We start from the raw sequence: 17609 nt of genomic DNA, 5'->3' as shown, positions 1-17609 counted from the left end.
AATCGATTTTAAGAATATAACAAATCAATATTGATTATACATAAAACAAAGCAATTGTTAAATAAACTCCATGAGATTAAACAGAACTTTTTTATTTACTTCAAAAGTTCGTCATACGTTCCGTTTTCCTAATAATTTTGAAATCATTAACAATTCAAATATTCTATGAAACTAATACACGAACCGTACCGGTTTCCAAGTACGATATCAGTAATGTTTATCGTAACAAAGAATCGGAGTGTAATATTGTTGGTGGTATGTGCCATGACCTTCAAAGGGCCGTTCCGCGTGACGAAGCCATTGTCTACAATGAGTAAGCCAGGGTGGCTTCCCTGAACACTGGTGGAGGCATGAAGTCACCGGTGACCGAGTTCAAGGGCGTTTAATGTAACCCAACAAATACTATTGCACCATAGTCGATGACAATCAAACTAATAAGAATTCACCAAACCATAAACTAAACGCCAGACGCAAAGACGACGAATACTTACATTTTATAAAACACGTGGTTTGTGCTTCAAGCTTGGAACTAAAAGCTATAGCAATACAGGAATTAATTGGTAGTATTCAGCTTGATTATCGTCTAGTGTGCCTAAGATATATCCTACAGATTGACGATTTCGTTTTTAGAAAAGACCAAAATGGAAATGTAATTTGAATGTATTCATATTCGTATCATCGTATATATAAAAAATAGTTATCGAATAGAAACATGACGTCGATAATCGCTTAAATTTTTAGGCAATCAATGTATTTGACATTGTCTTTATACCGATTGAAAGACGATATATTTGGACGAAGCATCACTTCCATAACGCTTCGATAGTTGATCGCACTTCGTTATACTCTCCTGTTCACTTCAGTTACCAACAGTTTTCTGACAACATTCTCGTACATTGCCAAGTAAGAATCGATAAAGAGTTTAATTACACGTAAAAATTACTATATCAATTCATACATAGTGCTTTTTCGAATTTTAACCCGACCTTAACCAGAAACAATTGCATCATCGTTATTATGAGTCAGATTCAGTTTTTTCATTGATACAAAATACCCAAGGGTTATCAAGTTTCGTGGGAAATACTTAATGTTGGACTTGAGCCGATAACTTTTATTGTAATTAGTGTACATAATACATAACCTATTATGTTTGATACATCAATATATTAATTTAATTATTGTTATTCTATATAGTAATATACCATGAAATAATTTTTTTTAATTAAATATACAATAAACATTGTTCTATTCGGAAATAGTTAAATGCTAATTGTGGCCACAATAAATTCTTGATCTCTAAATAGAAAATATAATCAATGTAATAAAGTTTTCCAATGTAATATTTTATATGAGATTACTTAAGTACTTTTCATTAATTATTTTATTTTATTTTGTTTATTGATAACACCAAATGTCAAAATATTAGTTTTAATTTGAACATTATTAATTAATATGTTGCATTAAAAAAAAAACATACTTTTATTTGGGAAATATTTAAAAATTATTCATTATTTTAGAATGTGTAGTCACTGGCATTGTGTACGCAATGCGTCTTAATCAGTTGTGTCATTTAAAAGTCTGGTTTAAAATTTAGTTGCAAGATTTCACTCCAACATTCTAATAGGGAAGATAAATAAAATACTGTAAAAGAAAATTTTAAAGAATCTCTCTTGTTATCTACATTATATGTATTATAGGATAAGAATAAAAAAGTTACCTTCGAACTGAGTACACATTTGTACTTGAATTTTGTAAAAATTAACATAAACTTACGATCATCTTTGATGTTGATCTCAAGGACTGTATTCTTCAGACATTTTAATCTATCCTTGAATACCGTGGCCTTTAATGTAACTGAGGTTAATACATGAAACACTCGTTATACCGTCTTATTAAGCAAAGCTTACAGGAATTCAAAGTTATAATATGTAGAAAAATCATACATATTTAAATTTTCAGATCGCCTGCTTATTTGGCTCATATAGAACTCATATTGGACCTATTAAGTCTATAACGCAAAATAATTCAATGCGAAACATTTCTACAGAAAACATTATCGGAAGACGCTACATTTATATATTTTTTCCGTTAACGAAAATCTAAACTATTTAAATAAACTGCTCAAATTATTATAAATAAATATTATATCTCTCAACGCAGCGAAATATGGATCACTCTGTACTCTGACGAACAGTGTGATCCATAAATATTTTTTCAACTAGTTTTCCGTCAAGATTTAATTTTGACTACAACATTCCTAAACAAATAAACCTTCGTTTGAAGTAAATAATATTTACCATAAGAAGTATAAATAATAAATGATTCGCATTAATGTGTCATAGTCGTAATATAAGACGTACGTTTATTGTCGTGTTGTTACAAAGTGCTAATTGCAATAGCTCAGTAACGAGTCACATGTCGCTAAATTTTATTTTATCGTTGATTTTATTATTAGGACAATTTATTCGTCTATTTCATTAACTCTTTAATTATATGAGTTGTTGTGTTATCTGTATTTAAATTTGAAAAAAGCTTAAAAATGTTGCCATGATCATGGTCATCGAATTGGTGATAATAAACATGGCATATTAAAAAAATAAGAGAACTACGTATGTAAAAAAAAAAAATTTAAATATAATTTTTAGGTTTAAATATAACACGGGATAACATTTAATAAAAACAATATCAGAAGAATATTATCCATCTGACATAAATGCCTTGTATTATACATATGTGTTAAATAAAACTAAAATAAAGTTACAGAAGTTGTATATCTATATTTATGAGAGATAAAAAACAATGAGCGGAGCTGTAAAAAAATCAAATAGACATTAAAAAATATTTTATTAGTCATATTAATAATATGAAGAGGCTTAGTATTAAGATTTTTTTGTATCTGTCTGGATTCAATCCGATTAGTTTCAAAATATGAGTTTGATATTATGATACCTTATAGTTTCTTTGCCGATATTATTCGTAAGTATATATGCGTGTAAGAAGCTTCCAAAGACATAATTATTTAAACAAACACCTTATTTCAGATATTTGTTGATATCTTTTTATAGTTACCAATCTACAGACGCTGTCTAAAGACGCCGTATTTTGAATGTGTTCAGTTGTGTGATTTGCCGCCATGTTTTTATTTCCAGACATCCGTTAAATACAAACTATAGCAGTTTTAATAAAATCTAGCGAATGACGTGATTGACTAAAAAATTAAACAGGTCTTACAACGCATGCTGGTTATTAGCTAGTACGTTTATAAAATTAAATCAAAGATATAGAAACTCAAGACAATAATTAATATGTTATTTACAAGTCTTTGCTTTATAATGAATCTTTCATTATAATTACTTTACCTACCTAATGATAAAATAATACCGGTTATACTTCTTATATAATAATTAAATATATTATCATCAATGAATATTTTTAAACATGCAACAAAACTTGAAGAAGCTATAGAATATGAGCATGGATAATTTGAGATCTCTCGGGATTATCCGTAATATATTAACAAACATTTAGGAATAAGAAGTTTTCACGTGTGGTCAGAGCCCGCTGAGCTATCTCGGCTTGAGTTTATAGTTCACACTGTGCGCGGTAGGTGAAAGAAAACATCTCTAGGAAACCCGCAATTGTCGGAAAAAGCTCCAAAACTGATCTTGCAGTGGAACAATTATATATAGTATAGTACTCGGAAATAACGTAGCTCATCATCTATATATATATATATATAGACAAACTTACAAACAAAATTTTACAGTATTTTATAGTATTAGTATAGATATAACGATTATTTCAACATTACAGATACGTATTTCATTATTATACAATTTTAATAAAACATGTGTTAGAGTCGTAGTCCCACTCACTCGACACACATTCTACAGTCAATCTGCAATACTTAGTGTTTGTGTGTTCCGGTTTGAAGGGAGGGTGAGCCAGTGTGAGCACAGGCACAAGGATCATACCATCATCGTTCCCAAGGCTAGTGACGCCTGGACGACGATAGGGATGGTAAAAAAATCTTAAAGTGCTATTATCTGTAGACAGTGGTGACTACTTACCATCAGATAGGCCATTTAAAAGTCCGCTTACTTATTTATTTTTTATCTCATAATATTTTCCAATTAAATACTTTATTTCTATTATTCATCAATCAAAAGTTAATAAATGATAATAGAAAGTACTTAATCGAAGATAACATTGTTATATGCAGAAGTGACACGCGATAAAATTTATACCTTATAACATTTTTTACATTTATGATTCAACAGTGCGGTACGTGCCTAACGGTTTATTTAAAAACAAAAACTTGTCTGTCACCCTCAATGTTTACAGTTTAAAAAAAGTATTCTTTTTTTAAACAAACTTTTTTTTAGACTCTGTTTCATTGACAGATCTAGGCCCATTCGAGATGAAGAACCATAATGAATAAATAACTCTGTCTGACTGTTACTGCATTAGAATCAAGCACTAATGTAAAAAAAAAATTAGAGGTGTGAGGTAAAGCCCATAGGTGAATAAATTATAGGTTCTACGGTTTTAATAAATTTGACGCTAATGGTACTTATAACTGATAAAATTTAAAAACAGTTGTTCAGTGAAAAATACTTATAGATTTTTGAAGTAGATTTATTAAGCATAATTTAACCTGGTATTTCAAAGTAGGTTACAACTAATGATGTTTTGTTTGTACAAACGCCCACACCTGATACCACCGTTACAGACACCGATTTATATGATCGAGTCTTAGAATACTCGTTTCATAATTAACACCTCAGTTATGTCTGAGATCAAATATTGTTTTAAAGAAAACGTTAAGTTGTCACCGATAGCACCATCACGTCTACCATTCTTGACTATCTAAGAATTATGAATTACACAAGAAAAAAGGGCAATAAATTATAATTTTTGAGAATTAGGTAACGTACACAGAAAAAAAAAATTAAAATAACCCTAAAATTATACTTTTGAAGAACTAGCTTTTTCATAACATTACAAAACATAATAGTAAAATGTATTTCTTTAAGATTCCCTATAGAAAAAAAAAAAACAGAAAAAAATTATGTTTACAAGAATACGTCAGAGTGTCCAAAACGATAACAAGCACGATTTCGCTGTCGGTCGACGGTCAACTCGAAACAAAAAAAAGCTACCGAATTCCTTCACGCTCTGAGGTTTTTCAACTCATGCGCAGATTCCTGCGTCTCCTTTAGCAACTTCCCAACTCTAATCTAAATCAAAACTGTAATTAATCTCTGTTTTACTTAATACACAATAAACGAAGGCTTAGGGCCCTATTGAAAATAATTTAGTACCGATTAAAAAATATATTAATTTATAATAGGCGTTTTTAAACTCAGATGTGAGTGAACCGATACAAAAGTTAGGGTTATAGTATTGAGAATTCCTGATTCGGTCATAAACCGACCGATTGTAGTAAATACATTCATCGGTGAATGATTCGAATTTAAAATCGAATGCGCGTTGAATACATGAAAGGATTGTGTGGCTTCAAATCGTTACAATAGCAGTGACAAGTTAAAAAATTATATCGCTTTTAAAACAGACTATTGCGCAAACAATCATCTGAAATGGTTTATCTATATTAATATTATCAATGCGAAAGCAAACACGGATAAACCCCTAAACAGAATTTTATGAAATTTGCTATGAAGCAAACTTGAACTCCAAGGAAACACAAAGACTACTTTTAATAGTTAAAACCTACGACATTCAGTAACACGAGTGAAGTCGAAGTCGAAAACTATTTGTTAATATAACTACAACTCATGCAACGGGTAAAGTAGTTATAAAATATATTAATAAATAAAACATTACTATTGATATTAACTTAAGAAGATAAAGATAATGAAAAACTAATATTATAATTATGAATAAATGTATAATATTTGTAACCGGTACTAAGTAGAACTCAAAAGAAGAAATTCTTACGAATAATACAAAAAAAGAAGAAATATAAGCTAATTATTTAATTACAAGTTGCTACATTCCGAACCGGTGGTAGCTTTACTTTAAATAGTTTGTTAAATGACGATTCAAAAGCCTACTTGAATAAAGTATATTTTGTTTTGATTGTTATAGTAAGTTCCTCTAGCATCGATAAAAACCAGATTTTTTTATTTTAAACTATTTTCTTTAATAAATCTTATATTGTAATGAACCTCCTCCAATTAAAGTTAAAATACATATTTTATTTGGAAATATTTATATTTAATGAGTTGCTATAGGTATTTTTACTATAAAAAACAATTGTTTTTAAAAACATGTTTTATACTACATACTACAACTGACTACGATATTAAATAAACATTTTATACAACACATTGCGAGAATAAAAATATATCAATATAATATCATAGAGATCACGTATAAAGACGGGATGTCTTTATAGCCAAATATTCGATCCTTCCGACTCATCCTTCACTCACGGTGACTCATTCAATCTACAGAGTACAGACTGACGTATTATTATCTGTCAAACATATTATTATTACATGTCACACTTGGTTGACGTTGTAATGTCGTAACAAATTGTTTTCATAGAAAAAGGCTGTGCGTATGTTTCTGATCAATAGCTTATATCCATAATAATTTATAATAAACATAATTAGGGAGTAACTAGATGAGGAAAATCCCACTTTATCATAAATTGACGTGGCTTAATGATTAAAACTAAAATGTTCTATATATTCAAACACTGTACCAAGTATTTGTATTTTTTTTAAAATAATTTATGGTTGATTGCCTCGTTGATCTTGTGGCTAGATATATGGCCGAAGATGAGGAAGTCTTAGGTTCAAACACCAGGTCGGGCCCATAACAAATTGTTGGGTTTTTAGCGATTTTTTTTAAGTAGTAGCTTGAAGTCTGGAAAATCACGTAAAGCCGCTGGTTCTGTGCCTGAACTCTTTCCAGCCGTGTCGGATTTGTATTGTCATCGGATTATGACACTGGGTTAATAGTTACCTGAGTTTACGCACACACTTGTGCACTTTAACATAGTAGTAGTATCTGGTCCCCCTTGAGATCGGTCGCCGTTACCGAAATCAATCGGGACGACGTCATTAATTTATTACTTATATGTCAATATATCAAGTTATTACAGCATATTATGAATAATTAATAATCAACTTATAAAAATGGATATTGATGTATTTCTTAGTGATTACCTTTGATATCGTTGAACTGATTAAAAAATAAAGTTGTGTTATTTATTGCGAAGGGTATTTTACTCTCCTCGTTGGCGTGAGTCGCAACTCACATCATCTTCCATACCGTTCAATTGGACAACATCAGCCAGACACAAACACAATTTTTGTAATTATCGTGCCAATTTTGTTTTTTAATTGGTTTGTTTGGCTTGAAGGTACCGCTGTTTATAAGTGGATATTCCGGTGCACTAGAGCGCGCTAGGTGCCCTGGGCATTGGCGAGTCCCACATACCCCTACTTCATGTGGGGGAAACGCGTCACGTGTTATTCCAGCGTGATAATAAAAACACTTCTATTTATCCTACTGATCTGAAAATTTACATGTTGGTTTAGTTGACCATGACAATGCATTTTTATTCATGGTAAGTATGATCTGATTCTAGAATCTAACTTATTAACGGTTAGCAGCAGAGTCTTTAAATTTCTCAAAATACGCGTTTAATTAAGATAGACGCGTTCTAAGTGATATAACTATTGCACTAAGGATTGGCCCCTGACAAGGGAACTGCTATGACGACAAATTTTCACAAATTACAAGTTGTGCATTGAATCACATTTACCTACATCTTTTATCAAATTTGTTGCTCAGACCTACTTATCCTTATTCTCTATGGTCTATTCTAACCACAAGAAGATAAAAGCTAACAACATTTGACAGCGAATTGACATAATATAATTGGTCGAGAATTTAATTAAACAACGACATTCATTATGGATTTGCGAAAAACTGTCATTTTGAACGTCGACGAAACTGTTATCAGTACTTTGGAAGTAAAATTAAGGATATAAGTAGTTAAGTGTAACAGTGTCGTGTTATGAATAAAGATATATTAATCAAAAAATCTTAGTAGGGCTATAAAGCTGAGTTATTAGGCAAACCGGATGAAATACGAAAATCCAAAGTGTGTTTATCTCTATACCTACTTCGACTGGAATAGACTATAGGAATATTACGTTACGTATATCCACCAATTAATCTACACATGTCAGAAAAAAAAACCATTTCAGTGCAATTTAATTCATTAAAAGCTTTATTTTTATTTTCAATTATTAAATAGCATTTCTTAATAATTATCGATAATTATAACTTATATAACTGATAATTTAAAAAATATAATGAGCAATTTTTCCTATATTAACCATTTATATTATTAAATAAACCTCGTGTATCAAGTTTGCGTAATAATTATTGTCGCACAAATATACACATAAACATTATATTATACACGTCAACTACTTTAATCTATATATAAAATGTATAGATATATTCTGTAAGAACGAATTCAATACTCACCACAGAACACGACTGTCAAATTTAAGAGAATATTTTGCGACATTGACTTTAAAAATATTAAAAGGATAAATTATTCAAAATAGTATATCATCGTAAGTCGGTGTTTAACATTCAATGTTCACACAAGTGAAATAGGAAGTGAACCCTTACAGATAAGTGGGTAAGTACTCATGGCTAGTGGCAACTATATTATTATCTTAATTAGTTTTATAATCCCGTATATATCTTATGAAACTAAATACGTATTAATTACTCTAAGGATATCTGTTTTTTAACCAGTAACTTCAAACAGATAGCATGTGTCTACAACTGTCATACAATTGTAAACAAATATAGACGTGTGGTACTATTTCATTGAAATCTGACACGTGCAGGTTTCCTCCACCGGCGAGCACAAAATGAATTGAAGCTAGTCTGGATATAAACCCGCAATCATCCGTTAAGATGCACGCGTTGAACATGTTTTTATTTAAAATAAACACAGTTTTAGTAAAGAATATAAGGGGAAATGTATGTTTTTGTATGTTACCTCAATCAACGATTCTTATAGCAGAGTGTGGAACTCTACTAATAGAATCGATATTTAGTAGCTTGATACAAAGATAAAGTCTTGGATGGCAACAAAATTTATGTTAGTTAGTAAAAACCTTATTGATTAAAGAATTAGTTGCCCCTAGTGGCTTCTCTCGCGGATTAGGGGTTAGTCGTTAGCTCTTAGGCATAAAAAGTACCCTTTTTCCTTCCTTGGAATATAAGCTTTCCTTCTCTGCATTGCCCATGCATCCTTCCTATCGCAAGATGTTCGCTTCTTAAATAATCTCGTAGATACCGTTAGCTTTACCAATTAGTCAATTAATATCTCAAGTACATCATAAACAGGTGAACAGTTAGTATTCGATGTTATTCATATAATTTATATCAAGCAAACCTCAGCGAATCGCAATTCACTTCTAGACAGAGGACTCTTCCAGAAGTGCACCAATAACCCCGGTTATCCTTCGCTTCCGGTCGAGTTCCGCCATCTTCATGATGTCGTAAGATTATCTAATTATCATAACATACGTCACTAATTGGTGGAAAAGTGTAACTACTCATTCTCTTGACAGTTCATTAATCTTATACAAAAGCGCTTATAAGAAGTACACTTGAATATAATTTTGTGTTTGTTTTATTTTTGTAAAGTTTAAAATAAATTTATTTTGAGATCACAGCTCAATTATTTTATATATATTTATAAATATAGATAAAAATTTAAAAACATCGACATCGCCAATGTAAATAAGTGCATTCAAAATGTTCCCGGAAATAAGATAAAAGGTATGATTTTAACACAGATAGTTTTTCTTAGGATTCATACTAGTAACGGTTTGGTGTCTTTCAGTAGATATTTTATTTAAAACGGTATAAAAAATATATTTATGTACAATAAAATAATTTTTACCTGGCTAAGGCGGGCGGGTAACAGCACTTACAAAAAAAAAATAATGCCCACGTATCATTAAAAAAAATATTACAGGAGGAAATAAACACAATTTGCATACAGTTAAAATAAGTTTAAACACAAATATATGACCTCAAAACAATCACAATAGAATTTGTGTCGTTATTTTCAGTGTTTTGATGACTGAAACAAAGGAGCTATGCTTATTACGCTCAAAACTTTAACAGTAAATTTTGTAACAGTAGTGTTACATAAAGAGTGAATAATAGGCACTTTGTGACGTCCGGTGAATCATATGGCGCCGTTATAAAAATTTAGCGCAAGTATCATGACTATTAAGAGTATTAAGACGTTTTTTTACTATCGATACTATAACATGTGAAATGGTTATTTTTTGTTAAAATTTTATAAAAAAGCAATGTGAAAAAAGCAATTGAGCTGACCGATAGTTTTTAACGTGTGGTCGATAGTATGTAATGTGGTGACCACTTGGTCACCTTAGCATTAGAAACTCGAACTGCAAGAAGTTTCATTTAACCAATAATGCTCCACCGATACTTAATATAATCTAAGGTATAAACCAACGTAACTACAGGCACTCCGATATATTATATCTCCGCTTTAAACCAGAACACAGAATAAAGTTTAATGGATGAATAATTAATATATACTTGGTAAACCGTTGATGCCGAGACTTTTTTTACGTCATAGGTAGGCGGACTGACAAATGGGTAAATGTCAAGAAATATTAATAATAATTGCCCGTACTCTCCAATGCGTTACCAATCTTGGTAACCAAGATGTTATGTCCCTTGCACTTGTAATTACATTGGCTCACTCACCTCTTAAACCCGAAACACACCAATACTAAATAGTTAAAACATGTTAGTTTTACCCAAATACGAGTTCTAGCTCATGTTTACAATTTATTACGCGCTTGGCAATTAAGGAATATCTGTTGGATTAAATTCTGCCACATGTAAATTCACCAATCCGCATTGGAGCGTCGTGGTAGATTTTCAAACCTTCACTCCAAGTTAAGATGCAGCATACACTACACAGGGTTTGACAAAACGCTACTTGTGGTAGTTTATAATTTAAATAATAAATTAGTTAATGAAAATAATATCAAAAACTGTTTAAAAATTGTTATTGAGTGTAACTGTTTCTACCAATGTTCAAGAGATTTTATCAGTTCCAAAAAGTATGCCAAAACCACGTGTCAGTTATTGTAGTTGGAGTATGAAGCGTTAAAAATGTCATTTACCGCCTTTACATGAATCATTATGCCGCATTAAGATTGCGAAAAACCAAATAATATAAATTCTAATGAAATTCTTCTTTTCCTGTACAGATATTTTGCATTTTTCATTCCATATACAAAAACACATTTCAAATTTTTAGAATAAAAATTAGAAAAATAATAAATAATTAGACAAAATAATGTAAATATCATGTTTTTAATACACAATAATTTTCATTCATGATAGCTTATTTACTCTTAAATAGCAATGAGTCATAATGAAGTGGTTTCACAGTAAGTTGTTCAGTTCAATTTAAGGTCATTACGTCTGTACTGGCCGAGATTGAATAAACACAAACACGTTTTGTAGAACCGAATTTAAGCTTTAACGTGAATCTATATTTCGAGTTATAAAATAATTGTAAAAACGCCTATGACTAATCCCAGATATAACGAAAAATCCTAAATGAAAAATTTAATGTTCTCTCAAAAATTTATTATAACTTATGTATAAGATATAAGTATAATTATTTAATCACATTCGAATAAAATCAACAGAATGTTTTGTTTAGTTTCTTGATTCACTGAACAAATATTATGAGAAGCGAATCGTACTCAGGAATTGAAATATTTTCTTTTTTTAAAGCATCTTCCGTTTTAAGCATCGATGGGATAAGTACAACATCGCAAGTCATAAGTAAAAGAGTTTTAAATAATATACAATTATTATAATAATAAATGTAGTTAAGACTGAGAGACTGTCGCGACTGACCTTTTTGCGTGTGCACTTGCCATGGAAAATATGGCTCACAATCCCCGCGTTGCGCAAGTGTGTTTGGGAGCGCAGTAAAGAGTACGGGATGTTGCAGCGGTATCACTCGAAGGGCCTGGAGAAGGTTTCAAGGCTAGGCTGAATTTTTGATGAAAAATAGTGCCTACAATGTTACTTGCTTTTCTTTTTGCTAGTATCTACCGAGCTTACTTGAATAAAAAATACCTTAAAAATACTTTAATTTTCCACCTTCATCTATCTAAATCATAAATTTAGATAGATGAAGGTGGAAAACTGGAAGCTTAGGCGTATATCGGGATGCCTGTGTCCCAGCAGTAGATAAAGGTTGGCCGATGACGAAGAGGACAATAAATGTATAAATTAATAATAATTGACAAATTTAAATGCACGTTAGTCAATTAATTAAATATTATTGTTATAATATTTGTGTTTCATGTGTGTATTACAAGCAATCAATGTCAAAGACCAGGACAACTGTTTTTATGTCATTATAATTGACTAAAAATTAGGGAAAAACCAAATTAACAACATTGTTTTAATGATTTTCAGTTTAATGATAAGCAACAAAGTTGCGGTTGCAATGATCTATGTAACTGGACTTGTTTGGTTATATGTACGGCAATCCGTAAAGTATTTTGTTAAAATTAGTGTATGGCTCAGAGTCAAGTACAAAATTATGTGACGACAGTTTTAGAGTAGTCTTTATTCTTTGTTATCCACAATACCATAATATATGTTCTAATTTTTATTTTGTCAAAAATCACTTTTAGTTCACAAATAGTTTTCCATGTGTATCACACACTAAGATCTGAGTTCTTCCAGTTTATAAAAAACGTTAATTAAAAAATTCATCTCATGGCATTGCTCACCAGCAAACGTGTGAAAGGAGTCCTCTTGCCCAGCAGTGAAATATTTTCAAGATGTTTCTTTGTGTTATAAGTGCTACACATTCAATTACACATAAATACATTCAATATATTAAATTTATTGAATTATAATTTGGTTTTGGTTTTATCCCAATCAGCATTCAATTGCAATATTTTTTTATGCTTTCTATGACATGAGTAACAACCTGCGTCAGTACGGAAACCTCGAAGACTAGTTTTATGAATCAGTAGTATTAAAATAAATACATTTGACCCACAGGATAGTTGATACTGAGAAGTAAACGCAGCACTTACTCAAAGGATTGTTACTACAAGAGTCATTTAGATGTTGACTTATTTTAATCATTAGACATCTTAAAGTATTAAAAAAACTGGTATTCTCATATAAGAAATGCCTCTATCATTATAGATCGGAGAGAAAAACTATTTATTAAAATATTTTGGGGTAATGAATATAATATTTTTCACTAATAGGTGAGCAGATATGTATGCATAGACAAACCTCTATCCTTCTTAACTTCGTATCTCTTAGATCCCGTAGTTATCAGCGACATTGTTATATGGTGTTTATACTTCTACTTAAAATTGGAAGTCACGTTTGTCTGCTTTCCCACAACAGTAAAAAAACACAAGCGACTGAAGGAATGTAACAGAATAAGGAACAATATCCTTAAAGTCAAAGGAAGACCACCTCTGACTTTGCCCTTCTTTACGTTTAACTATAAGACATTGATTAGCGATTACTACTGTGTTTGCTTGAATGTTATGTTTACTAACCTTATTATTATTTTATAAATAGTATAACACTGAACCACGTATTTTTATGTCCTTCAACATAGACAATGATACAATATCAAAAATGGCAACCAATTGATCTCAATTGGAGACAGCATTGTATCAGTTTTAAAATAAATATGTCCCGAAAAATGACTAGCTGAAGAATGACTCACAGTTTTATCCGATTTGTGTCGGAATTAATAAGAATATGAACGCACGCCGTTACATCGGTTGTACACCCACGATGCAGTTGAATGTTAATGACCGTCAAAGTTACTTTCACTTCGATAAAACAAAAAAGGGTTTCTTCATTTCAGACATACTAGATCGAAACAGAAATATACGTGCCTTTTCGTCAAATAGTATTTTATTCTTTTTTTCGCAGGATATATCTTCGTAAGATAGATGGTGAGAGGGAGTCGGATTATTGGGATTCTTAACGTATAATAACCCTAAGATAGTCAACACGGCACGGAGAGGCCGCGAGATGTTTCAACATAAGCTTCCTCTCCCGTTGCGTTCCGCTCACGGCTCAAGACCCTCCACAGAAAAAAGGGATTCTCTGAGTTTGAATCTTGCAAATGAAATGTAAGCCATTAAACCAAATAACGAAATAATTAACTCAACTTAACTTAATTATTCTTCGTATACGGCTTAACCAAAACTTAATTTAAAAGTTTATTCAAGAATATAATTTCACTATATAATAATTCATCTCATAATCATGTCTGAAATTTTAAGACCATACAAACATAACCATACAAAAATATCTAGATTCTGTTTTATTTTGTCGTTTATCCTTCAAATTGAAGTTTTTTAGTAAATAACAGGTAAGTTGACACCACTGCTCGTAGACATTGGTGCTGTAAGAAATAAATAATAATCATTCCTTATACCGCCAATGCGACTCCAACCTTTGGAGATAAGATGTTTTGTTGACGTGCCTCTTACACTGGATCACTCATCCTTCAAACTGAAACATAACAATACTAAGTTTTGCTGGTTGGTAGTAAAATACACGATCGTCGTACGAACCCAGGCGGGTTTACACAAAACGCTACCACCACACCCAGATCCTTCTTAAGTCTTTGGTGAGCATATTTTTTGTAAATTTTGAACAATTAAGTATGTACGTGTAATTTATATTATATTGAGTAAATATTTCGACTTTTAATTAAAAAAAAAAAAAACATATAAACTGTTTTCTTTATTTATTTTCGGTATATAAAAAAAAAATCTACAATTATTATAATTATATAGGAAACTAAAATGAAATTAAACTATAATGAAACGATTATATTACATCACAATTACAATAAAAATACTAAAATCTAATTATAAATCTAAAAAAAAAGCCTCAATTTTGTTTACAAATCTAGTAAATTAGTGAAATCCATATTCATTAAAAAAATGAAAACAAGTCTGGAATAAATGAATCATGATAATTTGTATTCATTGTGGCATTTCATTGTTTTTATGCGCATGAAGCTTACCAGGTCTGCCTGCGAATGTCTTCTCGTAAAGACTATGCAAGAATAACTATTGGCATCCTAAGCATCACAACCTTCGATTGTACCTACATTCATATAATTAATATCATTTCCGTAGCTCTCCGCACGCTTATTAACAACACGTGTAAGACTATTGTTTATTAAGATTCGCATTTTTTTTTCTATAATTACCTTTTTGTAAAGCCACGAGCGTTTTTCGAATAATACTAATTTATATATTATAACGCTTAACGAAAAATCTATTCATAAACGGATCTAATAATGTAGTAATACTACAAAAATTATTTAATAAAATCTACTTCAATGGCACTTATGCAAATATACTTCATGCAATTGGCATGATATACTGAGAGCCAGTGTTCCGTAGAATTACAGTATAGTAACAAACTCCATATAAATGCCAGGTATACTGTTTCGCACTGGGAATTATAGCGAATCAGTATGAATTATTGTAAATTCATCTTATTTAAAATCATGGACATATAATTTTTAGACTGAAACCAACTTATACTAATTATCAAAATCTGTTTATAAAATAAAAATACGCGAATATTCTCTATTTCCGCCTTTTTTGAAGACAATAATAAATGATGATGGTGTCCTTGTCTTATGGATAACTATTTTAGAGGTATTATAAATATTAATCGAAAATCATACCAAGCAATTTTGCTTGTATATTTAGTGTTAGTGTTAGAGCCGAGATGGCCCAGTGGTTAGAACGCGTGCATTTTAACCGATGATTTCGGGTTCAAACCCAGGCAGGCACCACTGAAATTTCATGTGCTTAATTTGTGTTTATAATTCATCTCGTGCTCGGCGGTGAAGGAAAACATCGTGAGGAAACCTGCATGTGTCTAATTTCAACGAAATTCAGCCACATGTGTATTCCGCCAACCCGCATTGGAGCAGCGTGGAGGAATATGCTCCAAACCTTCTCCTCAAAGGGAGAGGAGGCCTTTATCCCAGCAGTGGGACATTTACGGGCTGCTAATGTAATGTAATGTATTTAGTGTTATGATTATATGCAAGTCCCTTTTATGATGACACCCTCTCACCAAATATTCTTTCGCTGAACATCAATTTCATAACTATCTTGTTCACAATTAAACTCTAAGTGAGCTAGATTAATTAGAAGCATAAGGAATAGTCCCTTATTACACCATATGAATCGCAGTGCATTAATGGAAATAAATGGCATCGTAAAGTAAATCTGGTATAGCATATATTTGGTTAAATGTAAAGTCGTATCTAATATATAATTTTATATACCTATTTAAATAAAAACTTGCATATGTTTTGCATATATAAGAAACAAACAAAACAAGATATAAATAAAAGCCGTAATTTATTGTTTCCATGCATAAAATATAATTGTCTATTATCTTATGACTATCTATCTCGTCATTGGACGAAAGCCAGCTAGAGGGTGCCTAGGCATTATTCCAACACTTCCTAGTACTCTAGCCCGCCATGCTAATTACAAACCTTCAAATGATTCCCAATGCCGTACCGTAACCGATAACTCGGAACGTCGCGAAGCCTCTTCTACGAAACCGTGAGCCGTTGACCCCATATTCATCTCCGATAACACAAAGACCATGAGGAAAATACAATGGTTCCGATGTCGCTATAATTTTAAGTAATTAGCAGTTAAAGTACATAATGAACTGTGTACTGCATATAAATAATACACAAAATACGTCTCAATAAAAAAATATAAAGAAATACGACTTTAGACTTGAGGAAGCATTGTTGTCGTCCCGCGCAGGCGCGTTGTGTTACTTAAGGCGCGTTTCGATATATTATATTTTAATGAAGATGAAAACAATTCATTTTATAAATGTAGCGTTATAATTATAAAACTTTCAATACTTCCAGATATTACATTTTATTTATAATCAAACTCACACTACCCCTACATTGCTCAATTTCGTCACAAGGACAAATTAACAGCTTTTAACTTTATAATCATGCCGACCTGACCGACTTCGACCATGACGGAATACCAACTTAATCAGTTGGTCGCAGGACATAATTATTAATATAATTATAGTGCAGAAGTGAGCAAACACAGATGCACTCTCTATTTCCACATCCGACACGACCGGAATGAGTTCAAGTGCAGGACCAAGACTTGACGTGTTTTCCGAGACACACACTTTCCACACCTCTAACTTCCAATCACTTTTAAATCGACCTAGGATTTGAACTCAGGATATTTGGCCTTATATCTAGTCACTAGTCAAACGAGGTAGTCAGAACTTTTAAATTTATATTAACTAACTAAACACATGTGTATATAAACAATATGTCCATATTTGGTAAAAGAATAACAGAGGAGTGAGTAGAATCTTATATAAAATGTATTCAATAAATGTTGTAGCAGTTGATTTGCCTTGCTCTTGCAATTGATCTTTTTTCA

The sequence above is a fragment of the Vanessa atalanta genome, chromosome 2, assembly GCF_905147765.1.
Source record: "Vanessa atalanta chromosome 2, ilVanAtal1.2, whole genome shotgun sequence".
Lineage (NCBI taxonomy): Eukaryota > Metazoa > Arthropoda > Insecta > Lepidoptera > Nymphalidae > Vanessa > Vanessa atalanta.
Note: the sequence above shows the minus strand (reverse complement) of the source record.